We start from the raw sequence: 17,656 nt of genomic DNA on the forward strand, positions 1-17,656 counted from the left end.
CAAAGCATCTTGGGGCGGGCGCATGCACAGTTCACATTTTCGGCCGGGACGCGAGGAGAGACACAAGGTAAGTCTATGGACACATACACCCGCATGCAGACACCGTGGGACAGTCTGTGCCAGCAAGCTCAGAGGAGTCAGCGCTGAATCGGACACCCGCCGCAGCGCTGGAGGGACAGATGAAAACATCAGGAAAGAAGATCAGATTAAGAGACCATCATTAAAGGTAAGTGCTGACATTAACATTGGGGGGGGGAGAACATTTATTTTACTTTAATTTCACTTTAACTTTATTGCTATCACACAGGTTAACAAGTTCCTGTGTGATAGCATTCGGAGGTGACAGGTTCTCTTTATGAGCCTGCCCTCCTGGACACTGGACTTAGGACGCATTGGACATAGGAACGCAACTGGCACTTGACATAGGAACGCAATTGACTCGGGACTCAGGCCCGGTGCAGGCCTATGCGATCCGGGAACGCGCATTCCGGGATCGTGCGGTCCTGTACATGCCGGGGATGCCCTATTTGATAAAACATCGGCTTTCGTAAAATACAGCTCTCCTCCAGCCGTCACTGATGTTTTATTAAACAAGACATCCCCGCATCCCTTTAGAAGACCCTGCCTGTCTGTGGATATCCTTCAGACGGGCGCTCGGGAGCACATTCCCCCCTTCTGCCCCCTCTCACAACACCACTGCCAGGACCCTCTGGGGGGGGACCCTTATCTACGCCCCTGATTTCCACTACATGTGCCCTGTTCCTACCTCGCTCTTGCACTGGTATGGCAACTTAAACTGATTCTCATGCCACTTTTTAGCAAAAGAGTTGTGTCAGCTTGCATATTGCTCACCTTATTTTAACTTAGTGTAGCTCCCAGCTCGTTGCATGAGCAATTCGCCATGTGAGAGTGTATATATAAGAAATTGGTGATTGATATGCACTAATTTATATTTATAAATTAGTACACATAAATAACTAATTTCATAACTAGACCCGCTGAAAATCACAGAGAGCACACATTTAATCATATATAACTCTATTCATGCTTCTTTACGCCAATATTTTATTGGTCTATAATTCAACAAAGGAGTGATGGAGTGAACTTACCGCAAAGTAATAATTAATCCTTCCGGTGGAGGAATGCTGTCTCGCATAAATGTGTCCTGACGCTCCAACTGGACAGACAACAATCCAAGTAGCTCATCAAAACTGTAAATATATCTATATAGGTTTGTGGTCAATACTAGCAATTAGCAATATAAATACATGAACATATACATATATTCCATTAAAATCGATGATGCCACTTACATGGGACAGAACAACAATAAGCACTAACAATTGTTTATGTACTAACCTATTTATGGACATGCGGGTCTTCGTATGCCGAGCTCCATGATCAATTAAATCGCAACTCTCCTCTGTACAAAATACACTGCACCCACCACACGGTCCTTTGCATACAGAAAAAGGAAATGCTGCGTCTCAGGAAGTCTTTTTCATTGGACGCTTGCGAAAAGACCGGAATTATTTTTCATTGGACACCTCTGTAGTCGCTCAAAACGCTCAAAAACACGTGTACGTCGCGCGTTTTTAATATACTAAAACGCTCATTAAAACGTGCAAAAACGCCAGGGGGGAAACGTGCGTAAAATGCGAATATACAAATAGCCCAGGTGTGAACCAGGCCTTAGTCATAGCTAGTAGTGAACTAACACCAACCCCACTATAATAGCACGCCACGCAGGGTGGGGAAAAAAACTTGAGAGCACCTGTATCCAATAAACAGTCCATATGATTAAATAAATAAAATAAAACAAGACAGAGGGAAAGAGGAGAGTACACACTTCAGAATTATTGGTAAACATCATCAAAATCAAAATATTGAATGATAAAACCCATAACAGTGGGACACAAACATCAAAATATTATGTCAAATTACTAATTATTTAAAACTAGTGACCCATAGTACACATAAATAACTAATTTCATAACTAGACCCGCTGAAAATCACAGAGAGCACACATTTAATCATATATAACTCTATTCATGCTTCTTTACGCCAATATTTTATTGGTCTATAATTCAACAAAGGAGTGATGGAGTGAACTTACCGCAAAGTAATAATTAATCCTTCCGGTGGAGGAATGCTGTCTCGCATAAATGTGTCCTGACGCTCCAACTGGACAGACAACAATCCAAGTAGCTCATCAAAACTGTAAATATATCTATATAGGTTTGTGGTCAATACTAGCAATTAGCAATATAAATACATGAACATATACATATATTCCATTAAAATCGATGATGCCACTTACATGGGACAGAACAACAATAAGCACTAACAATTGTTTATGTACTAACCTATTTATGGACATGCGGGTCTTCGTATGCCGAGCTCCATGATCAATTAAATCGCAACTCTCCTCTGTACAAAATACACTGCACCCACCACACGGTCCTTTGCATACAGAAAAAGGAAATGCTGCGTCTCAGGAAGTCTTTTTCATTGGACGCTTGCGAAAAGACCGGAATTATTTTTCATTGGACACCTCTGTAGTCGCTCAAAACGCTCAAAAACACGTGTACGTCGCGCGTTTTTAATATACTAAAACGCTCATTAAAACGTGCAAAAACGCCAGGGGGGAAACGTGCGTAAAATGCGAATATACAAATAGCCCAGGTGTGAACCAGGCCTTAGTCATAGCTAGTAGTGAACTAACACCAACCCCACTATAATAGCACGCCACGCAGGGTGGGGAAAAAAACTTGAGAGCACCTGTATCCAATAAACAGTCCATATGATTAAATAAATAAAATAAAACAAGACAGAGGGAAAGAGGAGAGTACACACTTCAGAATTATTGGTAAACATCATCAAAATCAAAATATTGAATGATAAAACCCATAACAGTGGGACACAAACATCAAAATATTATGTCAAATTACTAATTATTTAAAACTAGTGACCCACTGATAGTTGAGTCACTGTGGAATCTAGTCAGATTTATCTGACTCAGCTGATTCAGTGGGGTCAGTGTTTTCCAGAGGATCAGTGAACTCTGTCTTTTCAAGAGATCCACAGAACTGTGAATTATGAAAAAACGGCAACAAAGTGACATACTACAAGTGTAGCGCTCACCCCCTAAGGCTTTGTTCACACGTTGGCATTTTACGCGCGTTTTGTACCGGCGTTTTTCAGGCGTATTGTGAAGCGTGTTGTACATTAGAAAACGCGCGTTTTACGCGCGTTTTTTGATTGACTACAGAGGCGTCCAATGAAAATAAATTCCATGATTTACGGAGGCGTCCTATGGGAAAAACTTCCTGAGTCGCAGCATTTCCTTTTCCTGTTTCTTTGTCTGAAAAGGACCGTGTGCTGTGTGCAGTTTCTTTGTTGGAGAGGAGTGTGCGCTGAGTGGAGTGATTATGGAGCTTGTGAAGCGACGACGAAGTGCAGCTTATTCGTTTGAGGAGAAAGAGACAGAGCAGGCGAAGGTTCTGGGTCCATCCTATCATTGCCAACCGCCCACAAAGAGGCCAATTTTGGGCGATGTATGAGAACCTCCGTGGCCATGAGTAGAAATTATTTTCGTATGCACGCATGTCCATAAACAGGTTAGTACACATACAATGCTTGTTGATTATTATTGATAGAAATGCTAATGATAACAAATGAAGTTAATTGCTAGTTTTGACCACCTACTTTTTTATATGTTACAGTTTTGATGAGCTGCTTCGATTGATGTCTGTCCATTTGGAGCGCCAGGACACGTTTATGAGAGACAGCATTCCACCAGCCGAAAGATTAATCATTACTTTGCGGTAAGTTCACAAACATCACTCCTATGTTGCAGTGGTTGTACCTTTGACATGAGTTATTCATATGGAATTGTACCCTGGGTGTGTTTGTTATATGCATTTTGACGTATGGCATCTGTGACCCTGCTACATATGTGTACCACAACCATAACTTTAAAATGAGTTTAAACCTTTTCAAACAGTAACCCAAAAAAGACACACGCATTGTAAAATAGTCTAAAATCTTTACAAAATCTAAGATTTATGAATAAAAGTGCTATAAAAATTATAAAAATTCAAGCAAGGCCAGAACAGCAGCCAAAGGGGAAAGGCATTTTTCCTGCTCAACTGGGCTCAACATACCAGAAATTGAAAATGGTGCCTATAAACAAACAGCGGGAATACGGGACTTTGAGTGCCAAATTTGTATAAATTTTGATAATTTGGGAGCGCAAAGTTAGGCTGGTGGAGGGAAAAATATATGGGGAATGTGAGCGTGGGTGCCATGTTTTGGGGGTGGTGCTGGAGGTGCATGCGTGTGTGTGGATATGGTTGGGGCGTTTGTGAGTGCATGGTTGTGACATGCTGAGGTGGATGTCTGATTGGTGGGGCCGGTGTGTGTGCAGTGGTGTGTTGTGGATACTCGTCTGGGAAAATTTCAGAGTCGATATCTCGGGTGATTTTGTCCGGTATTGCCCTCTGCCTGTTTAAAGTCACCATTTCCAGTTTCTTCTCCAAGCTGAGCAGGAAAAGTGCGGATTGGGACAGTTGGGGTACAGGATGGGCCACCGAGTCAAGGAAATCGATTAGTCTGTCCTCCTGGCGTTCGCACCTCTGTCTACGGGGCCTGAGCACTGTCCTCCTTCGTACAGCTACCCTGGCTTGTGGGGCAGACGGGTTAGGTGTCACTGCTGGTGGTGGTGTGCTGCTTGGTGGGGGTTGTGGTGTGCTGCTTGGTGGGTGTGGGCTCTGTGGTCCTGGAGAGAAGACGGCTCAGTGGCCTGTGTTGTAGAGTCCTCGTCGTCCTCTTCCTGCCTCTGACTAGGCCCCCAGCTACTGTGTGTGCTGTAACGAGTAAAAAGCAATACATTATTATACGCATGTTGCATTACACTCTATTCATGAAATGTTGCTTGTAATTGACGTGTCTTACCTTTGCATTTCCGTTCAAGGAATCAAAAAAGCCAGCTGCTCGGCATGGATTTATCGACAAGGGGCACTGGCATCTGAACCACTTCGGTACTCCCTCTCTTTGCGCCAGTGTCGAGTAAATGCGTCCTTCACACTCTTCCACTTGTTTTTAATGATATTCACTGTGAAAACAAAATTTATACATGAACTAATTATTGCTTTTATCTTTCATTTCTTAGGTATTTAGCTACTGGACAGTCTTTGTCCAGTCTGCACTACGCATTCATGATTGGGAAATCTACTGCAAGCGAGATCATCACGGAACTTTTTGCGACGTCATGCAATTTTCCAAACTGTGTGGGAGCCATAGATGGAAAACATATTCACAGCATAAAGCCTATCGGGAGCGGCAGACGTTTCTTTAATTACAAGAAATTTTTTTCCATCGTTCTTTTTGCCGTAGCAGATGCGAACTACTGGTTCCGCTATATTGATGTGGGATCCTATGGCAGCAGCTCAGACTCGGCGGTATTTGCCCATTCGGACTTTGGACTCATGCTGCGCCACGGGGATCTGGACCTCCCGGGGAACACCGCGCTGCCTGGTACCGCTCAACCTGCAATGCCCTTTGTGTTTGTAGGAGACGAGGCATTTGCTCTTGGTGAGCATTTAATGAGGCCCTACTCCAGTTGTGGACTGAGCCTGGAGAAGAGGGTGTTCAATTATAGGCTCACCAGAGCACGCAGGGTGGTGGAGTGTGCCTTTGGCATACTCTCCAATAAATGGCGCTTTCTGCACTCGCCAATCAATCTTAAAATAGAAAACGCCATCTCTGCGGTGAAGGCAGCTTGTGTCCTTCACAATTTTGTGCGTCGCAGAGATGGCTTTCTATTTGACGATTCATTGGTGCATTGCATGGAGAGTAGCCATTGGCGCGGCACCCGTGGTACAGGTACAGCGCATGGTACCACCATTCGGGACCAATATGCGGCATATTTCATGACACCTGAGGGGGAGGTGTCATGGCAGATGCAGGCAATCCAGTCATGATTTCAACCATTTATCCTTGTTATTACCTAATAAAGTCTGTTTAAATATAAGTTATATCTGAGCATTGTTTTTTGTAATGCACCACATTAAATGCACTTGAAAACACAGAACACACAAAAACACTGTACGCAGGTGACAGGAAAACACTGCACGCAGGTCGCATGATACCAGGTCGAATTGCTAGCATGCAACCTGCGTGCAGTGTTGTCATGCGTCCTGCAAAACACTGCACGCAGGTCGCATGATACCAGGTCGAATTGCTAGCATGCAACCTGCGTGCAGTGTTGTCATGCGTCCTGCAAAACACTGCACGCAGGTCGCATGATAGCAGGTCGAATTGCTAGCATGCAACCTGCGTGCAGTGTTGTCATGCGTCCTGCAAAACACTGCACGTAGGTCGCATGATAGCAGGTCGAATTGCTAGCATGCAACCTGTGTGCAGTGTTGTCATGCGACACTGCACGCAGGGTGCATGATAGCACTGCACGCAGGTCGCAGGAAAACACTGGAAGAACATGTTAAAAATAATGGAAACACTGGAAATGTACCTTTTGCTGCCTTCACTTGCTTCGTGAAACCCTCCCAATCAGGGAATGTCATCTGGGCAACTTCTTCCCACGAACGCCGCCTGATGCCCCTATTTTTGTAGTCGGCATGTCTCATGTCATATAAACACGGTCTTGTCTTCACCAGTCGTATGAACGCCTCTGTATCTAGAAGTAGGCCACATTCTGCAGAATCTTCCATGATGCTTCCTCTTCGGACAAAAAATGCAGACTGCAAGCCTGGGGTGGAGTCTGTGGCCATGTGCTGAACGGGCATTATAGGCGCGATTTTGGATGACGAAAACACGCAAACACTATTTACGCCCGTTCACATCGAAGTCTATGGCCGCGAACGCGCTACAAAACGGCCCAATACGCCGCAAAGAAGCTCCTGTACCTTTTCAGGCGTGGGCCATTTTGTAGCGCGTTCTGACGGGCTGAAATACGGCAAAGTGTGAACCATACCCATAGAAAACAATGGGATTTTCATGTTTGTATGTTTTGTAGAGCGTTCATAGAGCGTTGAACGCGCAACAAAACGTAAAGGTGTGAACGGGGCCTAAGGAGCCGCTAGATGATCGGGTCTTCCATAGCCTGTCTAGGGATTTCTAGTAACCTGGCTGCCGCAATAGCACTTACCACCTCCAGTGGCGATCGACAAAGCGCAGTCCAGACAGTAGATAAAAGCTAAGGAGAGAGGGTCAGGGTCAAGCACATCCAGGACGAGGTAGACTCCTTTAAGCAATAGAACAGAGTAACTGCTGCCATCACAGACTAGGACCTTTAAGCCAGACATGGCAATCTGTGCAGAGAACACCAGGCAAAGCAGTACTTCAGAAGTCCTCGTCTATGTTCATCTCCATAATCAGTGGCTGACCACTGGACCTCCAGATTCAGGCCCCAGTATCAGTATTAGGCTAGTCCCCAGGCTTAGGCCCGGTCTGGCCCAGCCCAGCCCAGCCCAAAATGCTGCAAGCACTATCTTGATCGCACCGGACCGGACCCCAGACACAATGTGCCTTGCGATCCCGTGTGGCTGATCGCATTGCGGCCGGAGGGCATGGCTACGGTGCCATTCACTTCAATAGCCCGCCAAGCCCCCTCCTGCCCCACAAAAAAGTGAGAATCGGACCGGAACGCACTGCATCTGGTGTGAAGTACCCTAAATCTACTTTGGATCAGCTGCGATCAGAGACTGAGGGTGATAATGGTCTATCTTTCACATGGGCAGACATCTCACCTCTCCCGGGCGCTCCGGGAGTCTCCCGCTATTCGATACCTCCCTGAAATTGCTTTCTTCAGATTGGGATCCCTGCATGGGATACATATTTTTTTACCCTGTGCAGTCTAGGTGCTCAGTTATAGATGCTTTTCAATATGTAGTGGAAAGGGAGCTCTTAATACTGAATAAAGAGACTGTAGACCTGTAGACCTAATCTCTCCAAAGTTGAACAAGAGGCGGTTCATTCTCTTAAAGAGAGGAAGGTTATCATTGTCAGGAATGCAGATAAAGGTGGTTCTGTGGTCGTCATGAACACCAAGGATCTTAGGTCAGAAGCTCTCCACCATTTCCTACATGTGAACACCTATAGTGTTCTTGACAATGATCATATAAATCAGGGGTCCCCAACCCCCGGGCCCGGTACCGGTCCGTGGATCAAATGGTACCGGGCCGCCCAAGGAACATTAAATTATTTCCATTTTATTTACTGTGGTGTATTTCTCTTGGGTTTGTCCGACTTTCCAGGACGAGAGGTTAACCGGGAGCTGAGAGACGTCACCTAAAGCCGCACCAATACCGCGCATGCGCAAAATATCGTGATATCGGGGCGGTTTTAGGTGACGTCTGGAGCTGAGCGGCTGCAAGCGGCAGTGGCGTTGTAGCTTTGGTAAAGAGAAGGTGTGTATCGCTCTTCTCTCTGTTCACCGGTACTTTCTCATGTTTAACAGTGCTTGGTGTACGTGTATATTGTGTTTGCTCAAATTTAACCCACAAATTAGCAAAAATGAGTACGAAACAGACGTCGTTAGAAAGTTTCCTTGGGAAAAAGAAAAGGCCCAGTGAAGAGACAGAAGAAGGGCCTTCAACATCAAAGAAACATGTAACTTTTAACAGACAATACCATGAGTCCTACTTGAAATATGAATTTATCGGGACAGGTGATTCCAATCTAAAATATAAACAATCAACATCCCCCCCCTCAGCGGGCCGCGGTAAAATGATCAAACGTTGACCGGTCCGCGGCGATAAAAAGGTTGGGGAGCACTGATATAAATGACTTTAAGAAGTCCCTGGAAGATCTTATAAAGCTGGGAGTGAACATGGAAGTTTTGAGACATAAGACAGCAGAATAATTAGTCGTTTCTTGTCCCATAGTGCCAGTTTTTCATCATCTACCTAAGATTCATAAGGGAGGACCCTTTCTGGAAGGTCACCCTATTGTGGCAGGGATTGGTTCTTTAACAAAAAGGTTAGGATAGTGGGTGGATGCCCACCTTCAACCCTTAGGGGTCTATTCACAAAGCTGCCGAGGGCAGCCGAGTGAATGACCGATCAGAAGTGAAGTGAGCCGAACACTGTTCGGCTATTCACTTCAGGCTGGGACCCCTTAGTAATATGGTTGCCAGGATTTATAAGAGACACTAAATAATTTTTGAGCCCTTTATCAAATGTACAGTGGAGGAATAATTTCTATGGGTCACTTTTGGATGTCCGTGCCCTTTATTCATCCATACCGCATGATTTAGCACTTAGGGCCTTAGAACAACACCTTTGTAAATACATCAATTATAAACCATAGTTAAAAACTTTTTTATTGCTGTGGAGTATTTACTTACACATAATTTTTTCATGTTTGATGGAGTTCTTTTTATCTGCAAAGATGTGAAACATCTATGGGGCAAAATTTTCACTCTCACTCCATATAGAGATTAGCCAATCTCTATATGGAGTGGTGGGAGGAGCTCCATATCTTTGCTGTGGCGAACCCTTAAAAAACAGTATTACATGGACGCTACATTGATGATCTTCTGTTAGAACTTCTGTGGAACTGTTAGAACTTCTGTGGAACAGTGAAGTGGATGAAATTAGAACATTTATTGTTCATATTAATCATAATGATTTAAATTTACACTTTAGGGGTACCTGGGATCCAGTTAACATCCATTTTTTGGACCTTACTTTAGAAGGAGATATTGAAACAGGTTTCGTTACCACACAAACTTTTCTAAACCGACAGCGGGTAATGGGTCAATATTGAGAGCAACCAGCTGCCACCCAGAATTTACTATCAGAGCAATTCCAATTGGTGAATTTAATAGAGCATTGCGCAATTGTTCCACTCTTTCAGCAGGAAGCATCAGTGATTTCTTCAACTTGGCTCATTGAGAATGGCAAGTGCCGACCATAACAGATCCAGAGTAGATTTGCTGCAAGATAACAAACAATCTGCAGAAAAAGGGAATAGAATTAAAACAAACACCCCTACATTTGTCACCATATATTCTAGTGAATATAGGAAGATCGTACAGATTATCCAAAAGAAATCTCACTATACTTTATGCTGACAGTGAGTTCTATGAACATTAGTCTAAGGGCTGTAGGTTCTCTAGCCAGAGGGCTCCCACATTAGGGTTCGTCCTTTCCCCCTCTCTTTTTCAGAATCCGGAAAGCACCAAAGAGAAAAAAACTTGGTTGTCTTTACAGGGTTCATATCAATGTGGGATCTCCACTTGTAGATACTGCAAAGTACATATGAAAAGAAAGGGGATTCGCTCTCTGGTGTCAGAGAAACTTTTCCTATGCAATGTTTTATTAAAGGGTTATTAAACCCTCACATTGTTTTGCATATATCTACTGCTAGCAAGCAGTAGATATATGCAAAAACTTAAAAAAAAAAAAAAACTTTTAAAAGAGGCACATGCACAGTTCAGATGGTCGGCCGGGAGACGAGGAGAGACACAAGTTAAGTCTATGGAGCAGCGTGCACCCGCACAGACTACGTGGGACATGAGCGAAGAGGAGGACAGAGGAGTCAGCGCTGGATCGGAGACCCGCAGCAGCGCTGGAGGGACAGCTAAAAATGACAGTAAGGAAGAAGAAGATTGGATTAAGAGGCATCATTTAAGGTAAGTCCTTACACTAACACTGGGGGGAGGGGGGGGAGGGAAAAAATATCCTTTAATGTCACTTTAACTGTGCTACAAAAAAATTTGTTTATGCAATTCAATGTAACGCATGTCAAGTTCCATATGTGGGGTGTACGACATGACACCTCCAAACCAGGATTGGTGAGCACTATTGTGATAGTATTAATCCACAAGCACTCTGCGTTTCAAATGTGTCTCATCATTTTAGAGACATGCATGGAGGAGACATGCATTCTTATTCTTTTTATGGAGTGGAAAGAGTGCTACCCAGTCCTAGAGGAGGGGATGTCTACAGAAAACTGCTACAACCTGAGGCCCTGTGGATCTTCAAGTTGAACACTCGAATCCCACAGGGTCTCAACCTTCTGTGAGACATTTGTTTACATCTTAGATAATGTATTGTTGTCAGGGTACCCTGATGTTGATATTTTACTGTTGTATGGGTTCCTTTTACTTTATATTGTATACTACAAGTAAATAGATCTGCTCTATGGCACCATAAGAACTACCGTATTTTGCGGTCCATAAGACACACCGGACCATAGGACGCAGGGAGGTCCGGCGCGCCTTATGGAGCACTCGAGACTGTAGCTTCTGTCACAGCTTCTATGATAGAAGCTGTGACAGAAGCTGCAGTTAGTGACCGCTGAGACAGGTGGCGCTGTGATTACAGCGCCACGGTCTCAGTGATGACACAGAGCAGGCGAAGAACGTCTATTCTACGTCTGCTCTATGGTTATCTCGATCGTCGCCGCTGCTCGGTTTTAATACGAGTGATCTCATTAGATCACTCGTATTAAACGAGCAGTGGCTCCTGCTGCTGAACTTGATCGCCGCCGCCGCTGCTCGGCTTTAATACGAGTGATCTCGTTAGATCACTCGTATTAAACGAGCAGTGGCTCCTACTACTCGCCCGGCGCCCGAAACTGCATGTCTGGGGCGTCGGGATTCGCTCCATAAGACGCAGGCACTTTTTCCCCCTCCTTTTGGGGGGAAAAAAGTGCGTCTTATGGAGCGAAAAATACGGTATTTTCTCTCAATATTCATTAATAGTGTTTTACAAGATGTTGATCTAATGTGTTTTTCAAATTGTTATGTCTATAACACAATGCCTCCAAGATTGGATTGGGAGGCACTCCCTCTTCAGTAGTCTAGTGTTTTTTTTCCTTTTTTTTCTTTTCTTCTTTTTCCGCTGTTGTGAAAGCATGGATGGAGAAACATGCATTTTTGTTTCTCTCCCCTTAGCCTCTGTATTTTCCAACCTTGGAGGAATGCATAGGAGGTAATATGCATCCATAACCCCCTTTTTTGATTCCTCCGGCTTTTTGGAAGCAAGTAAATAGAGGTAACATGAGTTCTTTTTTTTTTTTCGGGGGGGTGGGGGGGTGCCTCCTATTCTTAAAGGAGATTATGTGCTTAGATAACTGTTGCAATATGTAGCACTGTGGATTTCTTATTTGTAATTTTAGATTCCACAGTGACTCAACTATCAGTGATTTACCAGTTTTAAATAATTAGTGATTTGACATAATATTTTGAAGTTAGTGTCCCACTGTCATTATGGCTTTTATCATTCAATATTTTGATTTTGATGATGTTTACCAATAATTCTGAAGTGTGTACTCTCCTCCCCGCCCTGCGTGGCGTGCTGTTTTAGTGGGCTTGATGTTAGTTCACAACTAGCTATGACTAAGGCCGAGTAAAGCAGAAACGGTTGTGCTTTGTACAGATGTGGAATAAAGTTTGAATTTCTTTGGAAGATTATCATATGCTGGTTCCACAGTTTTTGAGCCTATTACTCCGGAGGAGAGTCATCCGTGCACCGAATGTGGATTGCGGGGACGCATGATAGGGGTGAGCTGTGCATTTTGTGTTTTCAGTCTGCTAACCTCCTAGTTGCCTGTCTCTGGTTTTTATACTTTCTGAGTCACTGACCTGGTACTGGCATGCAGCAAGTGATGTAATTGTAAAATAACTCCTGATTTGCATAGTTGTTCCAAGTCAATGACCCAGATCATATAAAAGCCAAAGCATGTCAGACAATAAACTAGCATTTCAGAAGGAGGTCAGCAAAAAGACCCTGTGTCAGCTGTCACCAAAGCACACATGATATTTTATTTATAAATATAATTAGACGTGTGCACCGACAAAAAATTTGTTTAGTTTCGTTTGGTTTTGATTTGGATTTTGTGTTTATTTCATTTTTCGAGATTCGGGTGTGAAAGTTAATTCGGAATTCGGATTCAGACAAAATTTGTTAGCCGCAGTTCGTTTAAACGTTTGTTTCGTTTTCATTTCTTATTCGTTTCGTTTGTTCGTTCGTTGCAGTAAAGTGACATTTGAGGGAGAAATTATTTTTTTCTCCTCTGTCACTTTGCTGCAATGAACAAAACGAATAAGAAACGAAACGAACAGTCGACCGAACTACGGCTAACCAATTTCGGAAATGGAAATTTGGATTCATTTGCATTCATTATATCTGTAATTCGGAATTCGGATACATCCGAATGTCCGAATTTCCGAAAATTCGTCCGAATTGCGTCTTCTTTGTCTTCTTTGTACATTGCCTTGTCCCCTTTGAGTAGTTATTTTATGATGTTTTTGCAGAATTGGAAGCAGTAGAAAAAGAGAATAATTTCACATCTCAACTTGATGTTGGGGGGGGAGGGTATAAAAATAAAATTACTTAAACTAAACGTAGATAATTTAATCATAGGTTAAAATAACACAGAAAGTAGTAAAAAAGGAGTTAATAATAGTGGGCTAAACTAATTCATAACACTATTGCAGGCTTATCAAACAGTAATTAGGAGTACTCCTGAGCAACCCCCCTTTGTAGAGCAGTGTCTCTTTAAACCCTACTGAGTTGCAGGCAATGTAAACAATTACAGGGTCCAGGATGGTACTTGCGGTTTGTTGGGGTATTCAGAGCCCTCCAGGAGTACAGGGCGAAGGATCACTGCTGTGCTGGAAGAAGTCCGGATTAATGCTGCTGGAGTGAAAGGTTCATGTGCTGGAGCAGAGGTATGAGCCCTAAGAAATTGCTCAACGTTCTACCTCGCTAGAACATTGAGCAAGTGTGCCTTCCAGGCTTTTATGAGTAGGCAGGTGTGTTGGGGCGGAGCAGTCAGCAGAGGCCTTTTTGAACGTCTTCTAGCAACGGGATGCTTCCGAAGGGCCAGGCTGCTACGCCCTCACTCCTATGTGTGACGAGTCCGAGGGAGACGTCTGGAGGGAGGAGCCGAATACGCAAGACTGCCGGCCCGTCTCCTAGCAACGAGACGGCGCCGCGGTTCGTGACAGTATAGCTGAAACCTGGCTGGACAGCACGCATGACTGGGCTACTAATATAGAGGGGTATAACCTGCTTAGGAGGGACAGAGGTGGGAGAAGAGGGGGGGGTGTTTGCATTTACGTAAAAAATAATCTAAATGTGCATATAAGGGACGATATCGCGTCAAATAATGGGGAAGATGTGGAAACCCTATGGCTGGAGCTAGATATGACGGACGCTAGCCGTAAACTTCTCGTGGGTAAGTCAATCTTCACTCACAGATAGGAATAGCTGGGAGAGAGGGCAATCTAGTCGTGATGGGTGACTTCAATTACCCAGACATCAATTGGGCCAATGGAACTTCGGGTTCGGCAAAGGCGGGGCGATTTCTAAACATGTTGTGCGACAATTTCATGGACCAGATGGTGGAGACTCCTACCAGAAAAAAGGCCATCTTAGATCTAATTGTCACTAATAATGCAGAGTTAATCGAGGATATTGTAATTGGGGAGTCATTGGGTAATAGTGATCACAATGTGATTACTTTTAATATTGAACACAGAAAAGGGAAGTGTACTGGAAGGACTAGAACCCTAAACTTCAGAAGGGCCAACTTTGATAAGCTGCGCAACCTAGTGGGGGAAATAAAATGGGAAAACTTATTTCAAAACCTAAACACAGACCAGATGTGGGATTGTTTTAAAAACACACTACATACTGCTACTTCAAAGTGTATACCTTTAGGGAGCAAAAATAAAAGATCAAAGACTAAACCAATATGGTTTAATAAAACTGTAAAACAACACGTCAAGGACAAGAGAGCGACATTTATAAAATATAAGACGGAGGGGACGGCATTGGCGTTCCTTAACTACAAAGAATGTAACAAAAAATGCAAACTAGAAATCCGGGCAGCTAAAACTGAGTGCGAAAAGCATATCGCCGCAGATAGTAAAAAGAACCCCAAAAAATTCTACCAATATATTAACAGTAAAAAGGTGAGAAAGGAGCAGATAGGCCCAATAAAGGATGGAAGCGGGAAGCTAGTCACAAACGACAAGGAGAGGGCCGAGGCGCTGAACGCTTTTTTCTCCTCAGTATACACTCGGGAGGGAAACGGGTTTGACACACATGATAAAACTCCCAGTTTAACTCAAAATATACCCCAGTGGTTGACAGAAACCGGGATACAACAAAGACTTAAAATGCTCAATGCAAACAAAGCAGTGGGTCCGGATAACCTGCACCCCAAGGTACTTAAGGAATTAAGCCAGGTTATAACTAGACCATTAATCCTCATTTTTAAGGACTCCTTAATGACTGGTAGGATCCCCAGTGATTGGCGGAGGGCTACGGTAGTCCCAATATTCAAAAAGGGGGCAAGGTGCCAACCTGGGAACTATAGGCCGGTCAGTCTAACATCGGTAGTTTGTAAAATGCTAGAGGGCATAATAAAGGATTATCTGGTAGAATTTGTTCAGGAAAACGGGATAGTTAATGACAATCAGCATGGGTTCAGGAAAGACCGTTCCTGCCTAACTAACTTGCTAACTTTTTATGAGGGGGTAAGTAGAGATATGGACGGAGGTAAGCCGGTGGATGTGGTATATCTGGATTTCTCAAAGGCTTTTGATACGGTACCACACAAACGCTTGCTACACAAGCTGAGGGCTATGGGCATAGATGAGGTGGTGTGTACGTGGATAGAGAACTGGCTACGGGAACGTGTCCAGAGGGTATCTGTAAATGGCACCTTTTCAGACTGGGCTAGTGTAATGAGCGGTGTGCCTCAGGGTTCTGTGCTGGGTCCCATATTGTTCAACTTATTTATTAATGACATCGGGGAGGGTGTTAACAGCGATATTTCCGTGTTTGCGGATGACACCAAAATAGGGAGGGTAATAGACACGGACTTAGACACTATAACATTACAGGAGGACCTGGATAAAATAGGGGAGTGGGCATTAATGTGGCAGATGAGGTTTAATGTCGATAAATGCAAAGTGATGCACTTTGGAATTAAAAATAAACAAATGGGTTATACAATTATGGGTATGCCGCTGGGGAAGTCAGAAATGGAGAAGGATTTGGGGGTCATTGTAGACCACAAACTGAAAGGTAGCTTGCAGTGCCAGGCTGCTGTAAACAAAGCTAGCAGGGTTTTGTCCTGTATTAAAAAGGGGATGTATTGCAGGGACAAGTCTATCATTTTGCCACTTTATAGATCATTGGTTCGACCTCATCTGGAGCACGCGGTCCAGTTCTGGTCACCAGTACTAAGAAAAGATGTCCTTGAGTTGGAAAAAGTCCAGCGGAGGGCAACCAAACTAATTAGGGGTATTGAGGACCAGAGCTACGAGACAAGGCTACTAAATTTAAACATGTTCACATTGGAGGTGAGGAGATTAAGGGGGGATATGATCTACATGTACAAAATGTTCAATGGTGGTAGCAACATTAGCGATAAACTGTTTAAAATTAACTCCATTACAAAAACTAGAGGGAACCACCTAAAATTGGTGGAAAAAAAATTCCAGCACAAGGGGAGAAGGGGGTTCTTCACAGTAAGATCAGTTAGGGTCTGGAACTCACTGCCACAGGCGGTGATTTCAGCAAATAATGTGGAATTGTTCAAGAAACTTTTGGACGATTTCTTAAGGGACCGTAATATACAGGGGTACAGGTACTCCTAGAATGAGATACTAATAGGTTGGACTTGATGGACTAATGTCTTTATTCAACCTCAAATACTATGTAACTATGTAACTATGTAACTTTGTGAGAGGGATAAATTATGTAGGTCAGGGACACAACTCCCATGCCCCAAGTGACACAGACTATGAGGAATTAATAAGCAGAAATTGATTGGTAAAGCCACAAGTAATTTTTTTCACCACTCCTTTTACAGTTATACTGGCTTTTCAAAATCTGAAATGTAATCATTTAGGGTTGAATAAAAGGCCCTTTGTACAACTGTTTTCATAGATAGCACATTTTTATAAAGTACCATACATCAGACCAAAAAAAGAGACAACTGAAGAAGTAAGATGGACAAAGGGACTTAGATCAGGCTCAGGAAAGTTGGTAGCTATCTTCTTTGAACACAAAATGATCTGCCATTTTATGAGCCCTGAGGGTTTGTTAAAGGGGAAGTTTTATTTTTCTGACCAGGTTTCATGTTAAACTCATATTTAGAAACATGATCAGATTGTAAACCCCATCCCCCTCCTCTCCCCCACTCACTTTATCCACCGCAGGCTTGCTTACGTGTTTGAATTTGGGGAGGTTGTGCATGGCTCTGCCCATACAGTTCACATTTATTGTTCCTCCAATCCATGTTACTGAATGTCCGTACTGAGGTACAGACATGGACGGGAGGGAGAATCCCAGAGCATTGCACCCAGGGCCATCCCTATAATGAGGCATCCTGACTTGCCTAACTATTGCCTCAGGCAGCATCTCAATGGGTCACGGGGGGGGAAGGCAGCAGGTGTTCAGAGCTCTTAGCAACCTGGGATGCTCTGTCTGGTGTCCCGCCCAACTCACTGATTTCACTGTTTGCCAGGAGCTGCGTGGGATGCTCTTACTGGCACCCTGCCCAGCTCCTGGCAACCATTGGCATCCATGAGCTGGGTGGGATGCTGGACAAAGCCAGAGCTACCATGCAACAAGCCCCCAACCCCCCCCCTCCTCTGGTAACATGC

The sequence above is a fragment of the Nanorana parkeri genome, unplaced genomic scaffold, assembly GCF_000935625.1.
Source record: "Nanorana parkeri isolate BGI_ZX_2015 unplaced genomic scaffold, ASM93562v1 scaffold927, whole genome shotgun sequence".
In the NCBI taxonomy this organism is placed as follows: Eukaryota; Metazoa; Chordata; class Amphibia; order Anura; family Dicroglossidae; genus Nanorana; species Nanorana parkeri.